The sequence below is a fragment of the Hyaena hyaena genome, unplaced genomic scaffold (genome assembly GCF_003009895.1).
Source record: "Hyaena hyaena isolate Hyena2069 unplaced genomic scaffold, ASM300989v1 scaffold_970, whole genome shotgun sequence".
Classification (NCBI taxonomy): Eukaryota; Metazoa; Chordata; class Mammalia; order Carnivora; family Hyaenidae; genus Hyaena; species Hyaena hyaena.
Window position 1 is genome coordinate 315,368 of NW_024081595.1, and position 21,462 is coordinate 336,829.

The 21,462-nt window shown below is 35.7% G+C and overlaps 1 pseudogene; it reads right to left on the reverse strand.

Moving 5' to 3' along the window:
- Window positions 1–8,094: 8,094 nt before the first annotated feature.
- LOC120223171 lies at window positions 8,095–8,848 on the reverse strand (annotated as a pseudogene).
- Between the last annotated feature and the right edge of the window lie 12,614 nt (window positions 8,849–21,462).

Here is a 21,462-nt window from a genome sequence, read left to right on the forward strand (position 1 = left end):
TGAAGGTAATTTGATATTTTTGTGGATAATACATTTTAACTGGACAAGTAGTAGTTTCTTAAAGGTTGTTGCAACACGGAATCTGAAATCATTGATGGAAATTTTTCATACTGTTAGATTAAAATTCATTGCTCTTTCTTGTACTTTGAATGAGTCTTTTACCTACACAAGATCTTGGAAATTATGGTTTGTTAAGTTAGGTACATATTCCAAATAACATATTTAATTATATGAAAAATTGCATTTGTTAATATCACCACTAATCTTATCAGAAATGTCTTTAATTACTCTGAGGCTATAAAGCCCATAGTGGTGGTTATATGCTTTCTAAAATTTGCATTTTCAGTTGGAAGTTTGAATTTTATCTTTGGTAACAAATATGTTTACTGTTTCCCTTGCAGCGTTAGCTTCACTGTGCTCATCTTTGAAAAAAAATTTTTTTTTGTTAAATACTCCAGTCTGAATAAATGGTTTTCTGTTAGTCATGGATCTCAAACAGTGACACAAATGCTTCTCCTTGAAACAGCTCTCTTAATTTGCTGTGCAGCAGAAGAGCTTTATGTATTTTTCTTATTTCATCACACAGAATATTTTTAAAAGGTATATGTAAGGTTTGGGATTTAATAAAATTAATGAAAAACACTGATTCATCAAGGGTGTTTTAAGTAAAAAAGCTTTCTCCTCTTTCCCCACTGGAAGATGTGATTATGAAGAATACAGTAGTATTAATTGAGGCCATTTTCTGGATTTGGGCTGAGGGGACAGGATCTTTACTTATCCTCCCCAAAGCCCCATATTTGCAAATGTGAACATGCTGAAAACTAAAAATAAAATATTAACATTAATAAAAATAAAATCTTAACATATTATGAAGATAGGTTTATCTCATGAATCCCCTGAGCATTGAAGACCTACTTTGGTCCTTTCATGGATCACACCTTGAGAACAAGTGATATGATTTTAAATATGTTAATTGCTTTGAAAAAGCAAAGAAATATATTTTTAAGGATTATTTTTTCTTGGTGGTAAAATTGTTGGCATTTTGACTTTAAATTTTTTTTAATGTTTATTTATTTTTGAGAGAGGGAGTGACCAAACATGGGTGGGGGAGAGGCAGAGACAAAGAGGGAGACAGAATCTGAAACAGGCTCCAGGCTCTGAGTTGTCAGCACAGAGTCTAATGTGGGGCTTGAACTCAGGAATGGTGAGATCATGACCTGAGCTGAAGTTGGACGCTTAACTAACCAAGCCATCCAGGTGCCCCTGCTTTTAAATATATTTTTTTAAATATTTACTTTGAGAGAGAGCAAGCATCCACAAGTGAAGAAGGGTCAGAGAGAGAGAGGGACAGAGAGAATTACAAGCAGAGCTGGGTGTGGGGTTTGATCCCATGAATCATGAGATATTGACCTGAGGTGAAATGAAGAGTGAGGAACTTAACCAACTGAGTCACCCAGGTACCTCAATCCTTTAAATATTTTTAATATATTTTTTCATTAACCTATTATGAATTCATATTACTTTCAAGAAGAATAAAAGAATATCATGATTAATATTCCTGGCTATAAAAGGATAGGCTTCTAAATAGAAAACAAAAGTTTAGTAAAATATATTTTTTTCTAAATATGGAAGATATTTGGGCATGTTTGGGCCAAAAGTAAACTAATATGGAGGTAGGTGAGTCTAAAGATAGAGAAGAAGGGGTTAGCATTGATCAAAAAGGAGAAAAACAAAAACAGAAACATCCCAGGTGAAATAAGGGGAAATAAGATCAAAGTATGTAGTCCATTTACACAGACATATGTTTCAAGAACGTGGTAAGACAAGTGCCCCTACCTACATTCTTTTCAGATGATCTTAGGGGTAATAAATGAGCTGAATGTCCATTGAACATGTATATCACAGAACTGGGGTATTGAGCAGGTAACTAATCAGGACAGTTTATGTAATATGCCAAGTATAAAAGAAAGAAGATGAGGGACTCCTTATTTAAAAAAAAAAAAAAAAAAGAATTTCAAGATAGTGATATTGAGTTACAAGGGTGCAACCCTTCCAATGTTACGGCACCATTATGGCAGCAATAGTACGCAGCAACTACATACTTAAAAACACCCACTACTTCTGATAACCTAAAGGTGTTTTAAAGCCCAAATTCTAAGGCACACATATTGTACCCACAGGAAAAATTCAAATATTTTCCCCCAGCAACATAACAAATCTAACAGCAAGATGCCAGGGACACTTGGGTGGCTCAGTAGGTTAAGCATCCAGCTTTGACTCAGGTCATGATCTTGCAGTTTGTGAGTTCTAGCCCTGCATCAGGCTCTCTGCTGTCAGCACATAATCCGCTTTGGATCCTGTATCCCCCACCCCCTTCTCTACCTCTATACCCACCTCTCAAAATAAATAACCTTTAGGAAATAATTTTTTTAAATGAATAAAACAACAGAATGCCTACCAAATCTGGGCTACTTATTTTCTTGCTTTTTGGAATTTTCAGTGTAGTTTACAATACTGTAACTTCATTTGTAGAAATGAAACTTCAGATAATCACCCTTCTACCTGAGTACTTCTAAACTTGACATGATGTGTTTCTAAGTTTCTTTATTAAATATTAAATTCACCCTTTTAAATTTTTGTATTATTGGTCATTATGGCAGGCATTTCCAATGTAACCCTGAATATTGTATCTTCATATATAATTGTTTAGTTGAGTAATATCACTGAATATCTAGAAACATCATTTGTGAGTAAATAAGCATAAAGATTTGCAGAAAATTAGAATAATCACATAAGTGTTCATTAACAAACTAAAAATGAAAATATATATTAAAATTTGCTTGAAATTGTATTTTAATCTGTTCATTTTCAAAAAAATTATATTCTGCTTTTTTTTTCTTTTCCTTTAAGAAAAAGGTGTTTGGAGTCAACACATGTTATTTTCTGCTACCTCCCACACAAAATTCCCTTATTTCCAAGGACAAAAAAAATCAATACCATGAAATGGTGATAAATGAAACAGTATTCTTATGTTGATCCCATGCCCTTTTGGTATGTAGTGAACCATTTTAATCTGATGACAGGTGTATCTTTTCTAGTTATACGTAATAAAAATATATTTTTAAAATTCAATAACCACATTTATTCAATCCAAAAATTTATCATCCTATTATCTACTTTTTTTAAGTTAATAATAGTGGTATATAGTTAACATGCAAATTTTCAGTAAATAAATACATTTTAACAATATCTAGCAGTTCTTTGAAATGACACACAATTTGATATATAACAATTTCACAATAGGAAACAGTGTTGGGTTTCAGCAAGAAACCATGTTTAATTACTATTGAGATATCTACATTTAAATTTTATTCATAAGTCAAACCCATCTAAGTAATCTATACAATATTTTTCTAAGGTTGTATAAAAGTGAAGGATACATTTGTGAAATTGACTTTTAGTTTAACTAGAATAGATCTTCATTTATTTCCTCATGCCCATTTACCTATTTTTAATTCAAGTTCATAGGTTTATACAATTTAAAGTAAAACAAACTCAAGCCTTCATTAATTTTTCTAAGACATTTTAGTTCAATTCACAAACATTGAATAGTGCTTACTATGTTATGGGATCTTCTAAGCCTTTCATAAATATTAATTCAATAGTAGTGCTATTGCTGGGTCATAGAGTAGTTCTATTTTTAATTTTTTGAGGAACTTCTCCATGGTTTTCCAGAGGGGCTGCACTGGCTTGCATTCCTACCAACAGTGCAAGAGGGTTCCCATTTCTCCACATCCTCACCATCATCTATAGTCTCCCAATTTGTTCATTTTAGCCACTCTGACCTGTGTGAGGTGGTATCTCAATGTGGGTTTGATTTGTATTTTCCTGATGATGAGTGACATTGAGCATCTTTTCATGTGTCTGTTGGCCATCTGTATGTCTTCTTTTGAAAAGTATCTATTCATGTCTTCTGCTCATTTCTTCACTGGATTATTTGTTTTTCTGGTGTTGAGTTTGGTGATACAACAAACAGTATTCGTCCTTTAAATGTGGAGGAAAGAAAGGGATCAAATATCTTGTTCAAGGTCATACATCTTATAAATGGCAGGACCAGGATTTGAACATAGGCTTGTCTAGGTTCTTAACCACCACAGTGTCAGATATTTTTTGAGATATTAACGTTTTGCTCTTTGGATTGTCTACCTCTAGTCCTTTCATGTCCCTCCATCTAAGTAGGAAGTCCCCTTGTATTTCCTAGTCTCAGGGATCTTTGCATAGCTGAATCAGAATTTTAGGAAGCCAACAGCTCTTTGTGAATTATTTTTTTATATGTAAAAGCTTAAAAACATTGGAAAAGTAAGTTATACAGAAGGGAAATAGAAGAGATTGTTTTACTGTATTATAAATGAATACTATAATCCCAAATACTGGTGAGGAAATGAACGATGACCCCATATTTTCTAAGGACCTCTTCGCTCATCAAAGCATTGTTCAGAGATGGTGGGAATGGGTATTGGCAAAACTAAGGATACTGAACCCATGGTCATGATCTTCACAGCTTTCTACAGAGGTCTCTGGCCAAGTGAAGGAGGGACAAAGGAGTTTCAGGAATCAGTAAGGCCTTGGTCAATGAAGATGTCATGAATGACATATTGAGTAGATGTTAAATTCCTTTGTTTTATTCTTTAGACATTATTTGAATCTCGACATAATTTGAATCAATTATACTAATTTTTGTGTCCACAGAAAATCATTGCTTTGGAAAAAATTAAGACATAGAGAAGAGAAAGGATTATATGACATATAGGGATCTAGTAGGGAGAGATAGCTCATCTTAACCAAGACATTTTTTTACTTATTTTTCTAATATTACTCTGTTTATTATGAAATAGTTAAAAAAATGAAGTGGGTAACCAAGATACCTGGTTTGAAATTTTAAAAAAGAAATTGCCATTTGGGGCACCTGGGTGGCTCAGTTGGTTGGGAGTTATACTTCGACTCAGGTCATGATCTCCCAGGGCTCAGGTCATGATTTCCCTGTTCATGAGTTTGAGCCCCACTTTGGGTGCTGTGCTGACAGTTCAGAGCCTGGAGCCTGCTTTGGATTCTTTGTCTCCCTCTCTCTCTCTACCCCTCCCCCACTTGCGATCTGTCTCTCTCTCTCTCTCTCTCTCAAAAATAAATAATCATTTAAAAAAATTATAAAAAGGGAGAGAGGCAAACCATGAGAGACTCTTGAATGCTGACAAAAACTGAGGACTGATGGATGTGGGGGGGAGGGGGGAATGGGCATGAAGGAGGGCACTTTGGGGATGAGCACTGAGTGTTATGTAGAAACTAATTTGACAATAAACTATGTGTAAAAAAAAAATAAAAAAAAAATAAAAAAATTATAAAAAGAAATTGCCATTAGTGTACTTGGAATAGGACTTTGCCTTGGCTTTCTTGGATTATCAGTTTTTTAATACAGCAGCATTTCTGAGACTAAGTACACGTATCTTCAATTTAAATTGGTTTTAAAGAAGGGAGTTCTGTGGTGCCTGGGTGGCTCAGTCGGTTAAGCATCAAGCTCTTGCTTTTGGCTCAGGTCAGGATCTTACAGTTTGTGAGTTCTGAACTGCACATTCGGCTCTCTCCTGACAACACAGAGCCTGCTTGGGATTCTCTCTCTTCCTCTCTCTGCCCCTCCTTTGCTTATGTGTGTGTGCACTCTCTCTCAAAATAAATAAATAAACTTAAAAAAAAGAAGGGAGATATAAATTTCTGGCAACCTTGAACATTTAATATGTTTTAAGTAGACTGAATTTTAAAATTGTGAAGACTACAAAACAACCAGCTAAATCATGCTATTGTGTAACAATTAAAAAAAGAAAGGAAAGGGAGGAAGGAAGGAAGGAAGGAAGGAAGGAAGGAAGGAAGGAAGGAAGGAAGGAAGAATGAACCTGGGAAGGAGGGAAGGAGGAAGGAAGGAAGAAGAAAAGGAAGGAAAGAAAGGAAAAGAAAGAAAAAAAGAAAGGAAAGAAAAAAGAAAGATAGAAATAGAATGGTAGATTCCCTCACGCTGCTCCTGGTTGCTAGGATATCACTGGGGAAAACAGGAGGTAGGGTACTATTTTTAAGTTTATTTTATTTATTTTGAGAGAAAGAAAGGGAGTGAGTGCAAGCAGGGGACAGGCAGTAAGAAAGACAGAGAATCTCAAGCAGACTCCATTTTACCACCACATGGACACTGGACTCCATCCCAGGAACCATGAGATCATAACCTGAGTCAAAATCAAGGGTTGGACACTTACCAACTGAGCCACTCAGGTGCCCTGAAAATAGGAAACTATTAAAAAGAGATCATCATTTTCACATATTGCAAATATCATGACACGTAAGGGCTTTTTCTAAGTCTGTGTACTCAGCATTGGAGTCTGGGTTGCTTTTTGTCACCTGAAGCCATCAGTAGTGACTTCTCACTGAGTTGAAAATTAATTATTTATCCAGTCCATGTCCAGAGTCACCTCGTGTGGTATATTCTCGTAGCCCAGATGAATAAAATCAGAAAAGCAGCAAGCACAGTGCAGAAAGTGGTAGAAAGGCTCACACTGGCCCTTGGGAGAATCATTGCAAACTGTACACAATTGATTATTGCCTGATCTTGGATTTTAAGCTCTTTGGGTGCCAAACTTTCTTTGCAGTTTTGACCATGAGAAGTATTTTTGCTTGTTTGTTTGTTTGTTTGTTTGTTTTAAAGAGCCAAAGTCCGTTGGTGAGCCAAAGATAATGACTGTCTACAATAGACAATAGCTGTGATTGGATGGACTCCCATTTTACCTTTTCTATGCCCAAAATGCTCTCAGAGCCATCACTTTGTCTTCCCACTGAGCCTCTGACTCCTTTGACTTCCTCTATATCCCTGATGTTATTAATCCTGCAATACAAGAATGTAAAATATTTGATTCTTTTCCACAAGAAGCACTTGAGATTCATATTTGCTCAAAGAATATCAAGCCTTGATAAGCTCCTCTTCTCCCTATGTAATTCAAAATACATGAGCAGCACTATACCAGATATGGGACTTTTATTAATTTTTCTCCCCAGGAAATAAACTTTATGGGTTTTATATGTAGGAGAATACTTTTTAGAGATGAATTTTCTATTTGGGCTTTTGCACAAGTTTACTATTTTTAATATCATATACAAGATCAAATAATTCAGAAATATTTTAGTGACATATAGCCTTACCTGCTAAAGTAGAAACCAAGATAGGTCATTATGGCATACTAGTAGGGGGGATTAGAAAATAACTAAATGACTTAATACTATTATTTAAAGAGAGAATGTGGGCAGCATTGAATATGTTTTTTTTTTTTTTTTTTTTTTTTAATCTGTATTCTGGCCCATTGCTTCAGTGAACCTGTTTTCACTATGGTCACCTCTGAGTTTCTAGAAATCATCCAATAGATTCTTGTTTTGTTTTCTTTTATTTAATGTCTTGGAGCAGTTGACAATGTGGACACCCTTTATCTTGACATTCTTTCCTCTCTTGCTTATTGTTCCCTTAGTTCCTTGGAGTTCCATTCTTATTCTCTGACTGCTCCCTTCTGTGTCTATTCAATAGATTTATTTATCTCCACCCACATCTTAAATGATCCTATTTCCAGGAGTTGAGGCCTATACCATCTTTTCATTCTATTTTATTGCTTTATTCAGGCAGTCTTCTTCATGTATATTTTTGTTGCTCTGTTAGTTTATAATGATGAAACCAAATTTATATTTCTTTCCAGTACTTTTTCATGAACTCTGGAGTCATATATAAAAGTACCTTCAGCCATCCTGTTCCTCAGAGTCAACATTCCTGAAATGGAAACCAGTGACCTCCTATCTCTCCACTAAGTACTTCTCCCTTCTGAGTTCCTTTTGTCATTTTGTGACACACACACTGATACAGTGGGCCCAATAGTCATCTTTAACTGTCACCCCTGTCTTGATTCTCACACTTCTTTTGTGAACCATAAGGTTAATGTTTTATTTATTTATTCATGTCTTTATTTATTTATTTATTTATTTAGTCTGATCTTATTTATTTGTGACTCCTACAAAATCTCATTTTTGATAGGACTCAAATTTAGAGGTAGAAGCTCTTAGGATAGCCTCCATCTCTTGGAGTTTTTCAGTCTGTTTTTGGAGGGATTTTTTGGTCTCCTTCATTCTCTTGGCCAGAGGTTTAGCATATTCTGCAGCCTCTTCCTTATTTTTCTTGGTATGTTGTTACTTCAAAGCAACATGATGACATTTGTGTTGGAGAGGTGGAGTAACAAGACGCTGAATGTTAGGTGCTTTGGTTCTAGGTTTCTTACCTTCTTTGTTTAGGGGCTTTTTCATAACATAGTGGTGGAAGTCACCTTCTTCAGAGAGATTAAAAGTTTATGGATTCTGCCAGCTCTTTTGAGCCCCAAGCAATGAGGCACAGTACGATCAGTGAGTCCAAGAATCTCTTTCTCCCCCTTTGTTACAATGATCATGTTGAGAACACTGAGATTAGCATCCACAATGCAGCCACGAACGTTTTTGTAGTTTCTTTCTCCAGTCCTCCTTGATCAGCTGCATGAAGGTCCCTTACTCCATAGCAGATAGACATGGCCACATGTCAAGATACCCTAGTTTGGCGGAAAGCTTTGCCAATCACTGTCATTGCCACCAGTGATTCAGACCACATAACCCTTCCATTCTTCACGTAGAGCATCAGCAACAACTTTGTGGCCGTACACTTCTCATAAAAGGTATGAAGCTTGCGTTCATCGTCCACTTCAATGACTTTCTGGCAGCCAGTAGCTGAGAAAGAGATATTCAGCTTCATCCTGAAGCAGCCTGTTGTCTCTGAAGCACCACAAAAAAAGAACAATATTAATGCTTTTTAATTAAATGTTGTATTTTAGTCCTGTTTTGACCCTCTCTATCCCCATATCCCCTATATCATTGACACTGGCTTACTTCGGACCTTCCTCATTACTTTGAAACATTACCAACGAATTCACTCTCTACATCCTGCCCTCCCCAGTCCGTCTTCCATAAGGCAATAAGAGTGATCTTCCTAAAATGGTAATTTGAAATCATTTTCTATGCTTCCTATCTTAACGGCTGCCACAGTCTATAAAAGGTGATTCAAATTTCTTCCCATGGCACACATACATAGCAACAACCACGTACAATAACAGACATAAAATATTCTTATAAAATCAGAATTTGTTCTCACACTTCTCTGCCTTTTCCTTTAAAAAATAAAAAGCTTTTATTTACCTTTAATGTCACTTCAAGCAGTATTTTTAGGAAAAATCTTCAAGATTCTCCCAAAGTGACTTAGAAGGCCCTTTCTTTAGGCTGTATTAGCAGCAAATTTGTCACAAATTTCTTCACTCATCACATTGCTTTTCTCTGGCTGGCTTCCTGGTAAGCTACCTGAGTTCATGGACTAAATATATCATTTAGCCCATTACTTAAAACATAGTCTATATTCAATAAATATACAGGAAATAAGAAGATTAATAGAATTTTTTATTAAAATATAGTGAGTTATTAACTCTATAGTTTGTATAAATAGATAAATTATATATATACATATATATATCACATAAAATACTTACCTAATATACAGTAAAACCTTGGATTGTGAGTAAAATGTTCCACAAGACAAGCAAGTACTTCTAATAAACTTTAAATTGATAAATGCAATGTCTTGCAATATGAGTAGTATGTGACACCAAACGTCACATGATCACAACTGAGCCAATGGTTCTGTCTCTCGCTGTGGGATTGTGGGTGATCGTCTCCCATGCTTGGATGCTTGGTTTCAGGCTGCAGTGTTTGGCAGAAGTCAGTGATTTTTCAGAACTTTGGAATGTGCCCACAATGGGCACTAGTGTATTTTTTGTCACTTCAAAGCACCTAAGGACAGTTCTTTGCTTTTCCAGACAACAGTAAGCTTAGGAATGCTTTCCTTCATTCTAAGTCAGGCTGCCTGCAGATATGGACCCTTTCCTTTGCTACCTTACTGTTAGTTACATTAAATACAGTGTATGACAAGACTGTATTAATACTGTACTGTAGTCAACATTTGTGTGAGTGTATACAGTGGCCCCCATGCAGAAAAAGGTTGAAAAGGATGGTGGTAAGAACAAGGAGATAATTATGTTGGAAGTGATTATATTAGAGAGATGTGTAAAATGTGGGAAATAGTGCAAAATTTTGTAGAAAAGCACTGCTTGAATAAGGCTGTAGCAGTCCAAGTGATGAATCTGTTTAATGAAAATGCACATGATTTCACATTTCTGTGAAATTCTCCAAAGGAGGCAAAGCCAAATGTCATTGGAGGGGTTTCTTGTTAAAGTTTTACGAAAACAAAAAGATTCCACTGAGTGAATAGATAGCAATGATTCCATTAGTGATGATGAAAGTTGACCTACACAATAATGCTCCTCTCTCTTGCCTCCCTCACACCAGGCATGAAGTTTTCAAAGGTAAGTACAGGTTTGCTTCTTTTTCTTTATATTTTGTGTTTTCTTTATTATTTTATATTATATGACAGTACTGAAATAATTTTTTTATGAATAATTTGGGTTGTGGAACAATCACCTGAGTTTCCATTATTTCTTGTGGGGAAATTTGGTTTAATATACAAGTACTTTGAATTACAAGCATGTTTCCAGAATGAATTATTCTCATATACCAAGGTTTTACTATATGTATGTATGTATATAATATATATATATAAGTAACAATGTAGAAATGTGTTTATAACTGTTATTAAATGAATAGTAAATAAAGGCAAAAAGAATTTGTTTTATTTGTTTTAAAAATGAGTTTTTAAAGATGGGTTACATTTTTGGAATAGAAATAGGGAGCAATAAATTTTTTCAGAGAGAAAAAGTAGTGCAGACAGAAGTACAGGATACATTAAAGTCTAGCGAGTTATTTGATGGGCACATGTAAGAAAAATTTTAGAGAAGATTGTAAAGAGAACCATATCACAGAGAGCTTGAATATGTCATGTTTCCCTGATTTTGAAAAAAAAAAACTGGTTATAGAATGTTTTTATTTTTATTTGTTTTCTTAATGTTTTTATTGGTTTTTGAGAAAGAAGGACAGAGCACAAGCCGAGGAGGGGCAGAAAGGGAGGCACCAAATCTGAACTCATTAACTGCGAGATCATGACCTGAGCCAAAGTTGAATGCTTAACCGACTAAGCCACTCAGGCTCCCCTAGAATGCTTTTAGAAAGGTGTTAGTTTTAATCTACCCCTAGAGGCATTAGATAGTATTTTATATATCCTGAAATAAATAGTAATTCACAGTCCAGTGTGGTTATCTGGTATTTAAAAGACTGTAGCGGGTATTTCACCTTCCAAAGAGAACTGTTGCAGGTTGTTCCATTATTGTTATCTTTAATCAGTGCTACTCATTTATTTAAGTGGCATAAGGAATGCCAGATATATATTTTCGTTGCTGAAATATATCTCATTAGAGATGCATGGGTGGGCTTGATAAAATGTGTAGTATCTCTGCACTTGCACAGACAAGGCATGAGAATTTAGAGACCTTAGAAGCCTATAATCCTTTGAGCACATTCCTGGTTTAGTTTTCATTCTGCCCTTGGATGGAATGCCGCTGAATTCCAATAACAAAGGTGGCCCAATTCTGGCCCTGGAATATATTCCATCTGCCTCACGTGAATCTCATATGCAAGGTCATAGTTGAAGAACCAAAAGGGGGAAAAAAAAAGACCTGAGATATTATTGGTCTCATAACAAAAGATGACATGATATTGTGTGCGCCAGGTATCTGCTAAGTGTGTGTGAGTCAGGGATAGGAGAAACCTGAGAGACTGGATTTTATTCCACCTGGTTGTGCTGATTGGGGGAAGGAACCTGTAGTTCTCAACTACATCTATCTGTTAAGAGACTGATTACCTGCCTCCCAGCAAAATTAATAAATGGGAACAGTCAAAGTTAAGCATTTTTTGTTTAATTTGTCAGAAAAAGGGAAATCACTGAAGTTTCTGAGCTGTGCAGTTACCTTTTTAGTTAGTATGTGATGCTTCTGAATCAAGAAAAAAGATTGATCTCTGATAGGAAATTAGCTTCAACCATTGCTAAACTTAGTGAACTTTTCTGTATATATATGGAAATCTGTACTCTATAAAGTAGTGTTGATGGCTTATTCCAAATCCATAGCTACTTCTAGTACAACTGTTACTTCTTATAATCAGCACATTAATAAATCTCAGAACAAACATCTTTCATGTTTTTATAACTTTGAGTCTTTATAACTTTGATGCATTTGTCCCTCTTTCATGCACACTACGCAACTAATTGGTGAATAATGTTTTTTGTTTATTTACATTTGGGGCTTTAACATTTAGATTATTTTAAAGCCTTATTCTTAAAATTGCTATGATAACCAAAAATTATGTTTGTTTCTATATTATCCCTCATTGATCTCTGTATTTATTATTGCTGTCTTTGCTTGCTGTAGAGGGCATTAGATACATTGAAGTTGGTAGTTCTTTTCTCAGGTCTTGGGAGACATGCCCAAGAGCTCCAATCCAGAAGGCATTTTGAAGTAGTTCACCTGGGACCAGTCCTCACTTTCTATTACCTCGCTATAAAATGCCAGGATGGGGGAGCCTGGGTGGCTCAGTCGGTCAAGCATGTGACTTTGGCTCAGGTCATGATCTCACTGTCCGTGGTTCAAGCCCCACATAGGGCTGTGTGCTGACAGCCCAGAGTCTGGAACCTGTTTCATATTCTATGTCTCCCTCTCTCGCTGCCCCTCCGCTGATCATACTCTGTCTCTCTCTCAAAAATAAACACACATTAAAATTTTTTTTTTAAGAGCAAGAGGATTAGGCAGCAAATTAATGAAAAACAATAGTGAATGTGAATAGCTCTTCCAACTATCTTTATTCCATGGGTTGGTAAGTGTGATCAGTCCTATATTTCTCTATTGTAGAGTAATGAACACACAAGCATAGATATACCTTAAGAAATGATAAAAATTCAATTAAAGTTAAAATACAAACTTTGTGTCAAAGCTATCACACAATTTAAAATTTGTTTTACTACTTTCTATTAAGCTTAAGATGCAGGAGGCATGGTTATGCCTTTAATAACACCAGGCTATATATTTGCCTTAAATGTATCAGCCTGTTTGGAAGAAAAAGTATCTGAAAAAGATGTTAATTTTCCAGTCTCTGACAAGCTGTCTACAAAATGGCTTTCCTGTGACAATAAATAGGTTTTGCTTGACATGTTTATTTACATACTATTTAATATACCTTGTGTTGAAAGGAGACAAATAATGACTTGAATTGCTTCCAGATTACTTTGCTCTATGCAGATAAGAAGATAAATTCAAGACCTCTAATACATAATGGCACTCATCTTTCACTAGTGGATAAAAAGCAAAAATTCTCCATGCCTTACTTTCCTTTTGTTGTTCATTTAAGGGGGATACTGATCTTCCCTTGTTTCAAAGGGAATAGAGTAACTCCTTTTGGATAAATAGAGAACACAAAATGTGATAAAACTATGCACTTGGTGGCAAAGTAGCTTTTCCCCTTTTACAAATTTGCAAAGAATAAGTTTTTGAGACTGTGATTTTGGAAGATATTTTTTCTCTTTTTCATATCTAGCTATATCTTATTTTGGAAGAGTAATTGTAGGTTTTTGATCTTTTAGGATTCATCCCTCTTCTATGGTTAAAGATTAGCATCAGTATCTTAAAATGGACTAATTTCACATAAACACTAATTGTTTTAAGCTTTTCATAAAAGTCTTCTTAAATCTATAGGTCGCTTTTTTTAAAATGTTTTATTTATTTCTGAGAGAGAGAGGGAGTGAGCAGAGGAGGGTCAGAGAGAGAGGGAGACACAGAATCTGAAGAAGGCTACAGGCTCTGAGCTAGCTGTCAGCACAGAGCCCAACACGGGGCTCAAACCCACGAACTGCGAGATCATGACCTGAGCCAAAATTGGATGCTTAACGAACTAAGCCACCCAGGTGCCCCTATGGGTTGCTTTTATACTTCAAAGCAAAATAATCTGAGTAGATACTTAAATTTAACATATTTGAAACTCTTTTGAGGTAAATTTTAGATTCTTAAAATGTTTTGGGGCACCTGGGTGGCTCCATTGCTTAAGCTTCTGTCTTCGGCTTGGGTCATGATCTCAGGTTTTGTGGGTTTGATGGGCTCTGTGTTGACAGATCAGAGTCTGGAACCTGCTTCTGATTCTGTGCCTCCCTCTCTCTCTGTCCTTCCCCAGCTTGCTCTCTCTCTCTCTCTCTTAAAAATAAATAAAAAATTAAAAAAAAGTTTTGTCAGGCAAATAAGGACAAATACCATATGTTTGCACGTATAGGAGAATTAGGAGGAACTTAACGGAGGACCATGGGGGAGAAGAAGGGGGGAAATAGTGGGGGAGAGGGAGAGAGGCAAACCATGAGAGACTCTTGAATGCTGAGAACAAACTGAGGACTGATGGGTGTGGGGGGGGAGATGGGCATGGAGGAGGGCACTTGTGGGGATGAGCACTGGGTGTTATATGGAAACCAACTTGACAATAAACTATTTGTAAAAAAAAAATAAATAAAATTTTAAAAAAAGTTTTGTTTGGCACTAGTGCAGGATTGGCTGAAATATATCTTTAATAGCAAAAGAATAGCACAGCACTGGTATTTTTTTAAAAGCGATCAATATTAAATATAATGAACTTAATTTAATAAAGTAAATGAAGGAGGTTCTGAATACTATTGCTGTAAAAATGTGGAGCATCGACAGCGTAACACTGCCCAAAGCACCCCTTATCCACCATCTTGCTCTCATTATACTTAAACTTTGAGTATGGGGTGAAAGTTTAAACAGGTGACCCAGTTTGGCTAACTAGAGACCAGTAAGGTCAATATGGATAATAAAACCCCTAATACCACAGTAATTCTATCAATAAAACATCTTTTTGCAAACAAATTCATTAGTATGTTATGACTTTTATAACCCTTGAGATACTTTTATAACCCTTGACATATGAATATTCATAGAAAGATCAATTGTAAAGTTAAAGACAGAAAAAGTGGATTAGCTGCCTTTGGTTGTAGGACTTTTGATTTTACTGGGATTTTGGCATTCGACTTGTTTCGGAAGACTTGGTATGAATATTTATAAAGCAGCATGTATTTCTCAGTCCATACCTACCAGTTGTTTCATTCACATCATACCTGAGAGATTTCTCTGAAATCTTTTTCAGCTCAAATCACCAGAGTGGGACCATCTTAACCAGTATATCAGGTCAATGTAGACAAATCACAACATTACCCTGTGACTGTTCATGTTAGCACACAAATATTAATTCAGTGATTTTTCTTTCCACCAGAAAATTAGGCAACCTGTAAGAAGTTTAAAATAAGCACTTAGGGAACCTTTCTTGAAATTAAAATTAACTCCAGAAAGTATATCATTAGAATTTTGAAAAACAATATGAGTTTATTGGAAGAGATCCAACTATAATTTTAGTCCCAAATCACATTAATGGAAAATAAAATTCATAGACAAACCAGGCAGAATGCAACTGGTAAACATTTTTATCCAAAAACTGAGGTGGCCTCATTTGAACTCTGCAATTTTCTCTTGCCACTTAATGGCTGTACTGAATCCTGGCAGCTGCCTTGTGTCACAATTGCGAGCTGTCAAGGTAAGTAAAAATAGGTGTGAAACTTGATAACTTTGGTCAATTATGGGAACAGTTCTCTAACTGCAATTATGTAGTGAGCAAAGAGTTCACAGCATTAATTCAAAAGGTCCAATCTAGATTATCAGAGGCTCTTAATCCTACGGGGAAATGCTTATGTTACTCAGTAGGCTTCTGAGCTCATATGTATCCTATACGACAATGCTTTCCTCTTGAATTTTTCATAGTGCATCCCCATGTAGGCTGACATACACACACAAGAGATCCATCTTCACAGTAATCAAAGTAATCATGCCGGGCCTTTTCTGCTTTGCAATGCCATAGATCAACGTTTGGCTACGTACATTACTGACAAGTGCAGATATTAAACTGTGAAAATTAAAACTATGTGGTAGACCCAGAAGAAAGTCAGAAAAGGCTTCAAATGACATTGTCTGGTATATGCAATACCTAATGCAAAATGCCTTAAAAGGAGAATAAACCTGGAATGAGCATGTACAATATTCATATTTACCTGTACGGGAAAATCTTTTGTTTCTGTCCTAACCTAATAGTAGGGAAGAGTTTTTTTTTGTTTTGTTTTTGTTTTGTTTTGTTTTTCCAAATACATCAGTGTATTTAAGGTGCACATTTAAAACATACCTACTTTCATAAATCTCTTTTAACACATAATTATATGTATATCTGAAACCTTTGCTGATACTTTGTGCTAATAACCAACAACAAGGTTTTAGCTGATCAGCTTGAAGTTACTTGGAAGCTTTGTAGGGGCATTTGAAATCCTTTATGCTCTCAGTTTTGCCAGCCTCTAGTAACATGGGACTGCTGTTTGCAAATTATTTCCATCCACATACATTCTCCTCCCTCTGTACAACAACATCAACATCCCACTCAAGTTATTTATTTCTTTATTTTATAGGAAAGTTTGCTCTTTATTTTTTAGCCCTTTGCTTCAAACCATTTAACAAAATATAAGAAAGCATTTATGAAAATAATAGAGCCACATGGGCTTTCCATATTTTAAGATTGCCTGTTATTGGGGTCTCCAAGTGACTCATTCAGTTAAGCATCCAACTCCCGGCTTTAACTCAGGTGGTGATCTCATGGTTCATGGGAGTTCGAACCCCACATCGGGCTCTATGCTGACAGCACAGATTCTCTCTCTCTCCTTCTGCCTCTCCCCTCCTCTTTCTCTCTCTCTCTCCAAATAAATAAATAAAGTTAAAAAAATTTAAAAAAGGTAAGAAGTTTGCCTATTACTTTCTGTTGTGGCTCATATGAAATTGTGGTAGCAGGTAGAGCACAGAGATGGATTAATTTTATTTAGTGGATTTTTAGGCAGTATTATTTAACATTTTTTTCCATTTTTGGATTTGTATGCAAAGAGTAGTTATAAATAATAAAAATGATTTTTAATGTTTTGTGAAAATTCATTGCAAGTTATCTTTTTAGTTTTATAGAACATAAAAATTATAGGACGTTATATGCCAAATTAAGTGTTATGACATCCCATGGTATGAGACTTCTAAATAAGAATGTATATGGAAATACCAATCAGTCATTTAGAATACATTAAGTTCTTACATATTTTAATTAAAGAATAAAGGATTTTTATATTATTTGTAATTAAGAATTAGGTAGAGAAAGTGATAACATATTTTTCTTAAGTTTAAAATTATCTCAGTTGTTACCGCACCTATTGTGTAAGGAAGATATTAAAACTTTTAGATTTTATCTCCATTTCTATTGAAATAAATCTGTGTCATCCTCAGTTTGTCCTCTGATTTTGATAGGGGGACTTTAAAGTTGTCTCATGAACATAGTTCCTCACTTAAGACATGCTGTTTGCACTCTTCACTCTCTTTCTATTCTGACTCACACTTTCTACTGGGATGTTTGATGGAAAATCCAGAGACCAGTAAGGAGTCATAAAGGAACTTAGCTGCCACACTGCCCCAAACACCATTTTCATCAATTCACAAAGGCTAAAGGAAGACTGATGAAACCATATCAGTGTGAATCACATGGGAAAATGAATCTCAAAATCATGGCTTTGAGAATTTTAATGAAAAATCTCTATTTGAATTAAAGTTGCTCAATTTGGAAAAAAATAACTGAACAATTTCATTGCAATGGTACACTCAGAAAATAGATTTCAGAGAGTAAATACAATAATGAGTAGAAAAGAAATATGGAGTTAGAGAGTATAATGCCAAGCGAAGTCAGTCAGTCAAAGACAAGTACCATATAATTTCACTCATATGTGGAATTTAGGAAACAAAACAAATGAGCAAAGAGGGGAGAGAGAGAGAGAGAGAGAGACCAAGAAACGTTTTCTCTTAACTACAGAGAACAGCCTGAGGGTTGTCTAAGGGGAGGTGGGTGGGGAGATGGGTTAAATAGGTGATGGGGATTAAGGAGTGCACCTGTTGTGGTGAGTGTCTGGCATTGTAAGGAGGTGTTGAATCACTATATTTACACCTGAAACTAATATTACCCTGTATATTAGCTAACTGGAATTTAAATTTAAAAAGTTTTTAAAGTACAGATTTATTTCTTAAAAAAGGAGAGAAATATGGATGAGTAGAGCAAATACACTTCTGAGTGGCTTATTTGGTTTAAAAAAATCCAGGAAGAGAATGACAGAAATTTACAAAACAAGGTATGGTCAAGCAGAGGGGAGGAAAATTAGACTCAGTAACTTAAGCCATTTTCCCCAAACCATTAACCCAGTTAATGATGAAAGAGTACAACTTTGAACCAGGTACTTTGCTTCACAATACCTGGAGTTTTGGAATTAAATTATTTTCTGTAACTTAGATTTTTGACACTTGCCATAGTCCATTCAGGCTATTATAATAAAATACCATAGGCTGGGTAGCTTATAAACACAGAGATTTATTGCTCAGAGTTCTGGAGGCTGGAAAGTTCCAGATCAACTTGCCAAGCAGATTCATTATCCGATGGGGGCCCCCTTCCCAGTTTATAGACAGCTCTCTCTATGTGTGTCCTCACATAGTGGAAAGAATAAGGTCTTTCAGGTTTCATTTGTAAGGGTGCTAATCCCATTCAGTAAGGCTGCACCCTCATCATCACTGCCCAAAGGCCCCATTTCCTAACACAATCACATTGGGGATTAGGATTTTAAATTTTGGTAAGACCTAAACATTCAATATAGAGCAGCCTTCTAGTTTTAGAGAGAGATTTTAGGTAGAGTTAGTTCAATGAGAAAACATATATAATACTGACACAACAAGCATTGTAAGAAAGAAAGGAAAATACCCAAGCAGCTATTGCTGAGAGGGATATATAAGGCAAATTGTTCATGTGAATATGAGAACCAGGTCTTGGCTTGGGGTCTAGGGTTTCATTGCCAGCATGAGGACAGAAGATGAGATTTCAAGTCTGTTTGAGGAGAAGCTGAACTCAGGCTCCCTAAAGAGAGCCAAGAATCCTGAAGAACTGCTTCCTCTGTGAAATGACTAGAAAAGTGCCCATCAGCCTGGAGGAGCACTGTCACCAACAGAAAACTGGACGCCAAGCAGGTGCCAGTGATGATACGGAGTCTAATTTCAGATGGCAAAGGTGGGAATTTCTTCATTCAGAAATGTAAAATTAGCCCAGATTCTTTGAAAAGTTTGTAACCATAACAAGAGCAAATGCTACAAACTGGGACACTTCTGATTCAAAGGGAGAATGATATACATCATAAGATTGGCATAAAAAAAATTGCAACTGCTATAGGGAACCAGGAGGTTGATACTCAAAGAAATTCAGCTTCTGAGGTTTAAATCAAGTGTACTTGAAATGATCAAAGAGAAAGGAAACACATCATTAAATAAGAATGAGACTATATTAAAAATAGGTCTTCTTAAAAAATCACCAGATATTTTAGACATTAGATTATATAGAGCTGAGTAACACATTAGTGGGCTTAATTAATTGGAATATATACAAGATGAAATCACTGACTATAGGTCAGTGGGGAAACGTAATAGAAAATATGAAAGAGAATTTGAAAAATGGGGGAATAAAGGCAAACTCCAGGCTTTGTCTATTAATATCTCCTGAGCAACAGGGAACCGAGAAACTGGTGATGATTCAGAATTTTATGATAATTTGCTGAAATTTTTGCAGAACTGAAGAACATGGGTGCTCAGATTGAAGGTTTGTACTAAGCTACACACAACACAAATAAAAACATAAAAGTCTGGGGCACCTGGATGGCTCAGTCAGTTAAGCGTCCGACTTCGGTTCAGGTCATGATCTCACAGTTGGTGGGTTCGAGCTCTGCATCAAGTTCTGTGCTGGCAGCTCAGAGCCTGGAGCCTGTTTCTGATTCTGTGTCTACCTCTCTCTCTCTCTGCCCCTCCTCTGCTCATGCTCTGGCTCTCTCTGTCTCAAAAATAAATAAACTACTAAAAAAACCCCTAAAAACATAAAAGTCTCTGTTTACTCCTCATAGAGGCTCACTAAAAACTCTTCCCAAATACCTATTTAAGCACTTAAAAAATTAAAAAAAGCAAATGAGGAAGTAGATACCAAGCAATGGTACACAAAGTTGGTAAAAGTTGTTACATCTAAAGAGGTATTTATTGGAATTAAAGAGAAAGCTAATGACAACTTTGGTGAAATTTTTAAAAAGGTAATCATTAAATACTAGGTTCCAAAAGTATAGAGGATTTAAAGAGTATGGAATTGAATTGTTTGGGAAGATGACAAAGATATTGGATCAAAGTTTTTAAAGGTTTTATTTTAATCCAGGATCGTTTCTGCTTTTTAACAGGTAAGCATGGATGGTAAGCATTTAAAGGTAAACTTGAAACGATACTGCTTTAATTTCAAACCAGAGACAGCCAACAAGAAAATTAAGGCAATGCATTCTGTCCAACAGTGGGTGGGTGGGAAAAAGAGACATATAAAAGGAAAGCAAAAATACGGCAAATTAAAAACCACAAAACTCAATCATAGAAACTATGACACAATATCAGTCATAATAAATGTGTATTCTTAATTTAAGGCAGAGACTTTCTGAATGAAAAATAACATCCCAGCAATGTAGAAAATAGAAGGAACATAAACTGTTTATCAAAAAGAGGCTAGTGTAGAAATTGTCGTAAAAATTCTCGTACATTTGTAAGATGTGCATCAGCACACATCAACCTCCGAAACAATTAGAAATAGAGAGGTGAGATGAGAATGTAATATGATTTAAAACCTCCGTGAATAAAATTCCAAGTGCACACGGACACTTGCACACCTCATTTATGTGACCCTTGACTATTTCCGTCTCTTCAAACTTCTCTCTTACCACTCTCCCCTTCAATTATTCTGACCTATTCATCACTCACCTTTCTTTGCAGTATGTGAACAAGCGTGTCTCCATGTCAAGGCCTTTCACTCCACCTGGAGTGTTCTTCCTTTAGATCTACACACCACCTGCTCCTTAACTTCACTGAGGTCTCTGCTCAAAATCAGCCCTTCAGAGAGGCTTTTTCCTCAGCACTGTCTCTAAAGTGTCATCCTCTGCTGTGCTCTATCCATGTATCCTTCCCCATGACATTTATTGAGATACTTCCTTTTTAAATTCCTATTTTAGTAATAAAAATCATTTTATTAAAGTATGACTGACATACAATTGTACAGTTGTATAAGCCGTACATTTTTAATGTATACAAATTGATGAGTTTGGAGACACATATAAGCCATGAAGCTGTTTACCATAATCTATGCTGT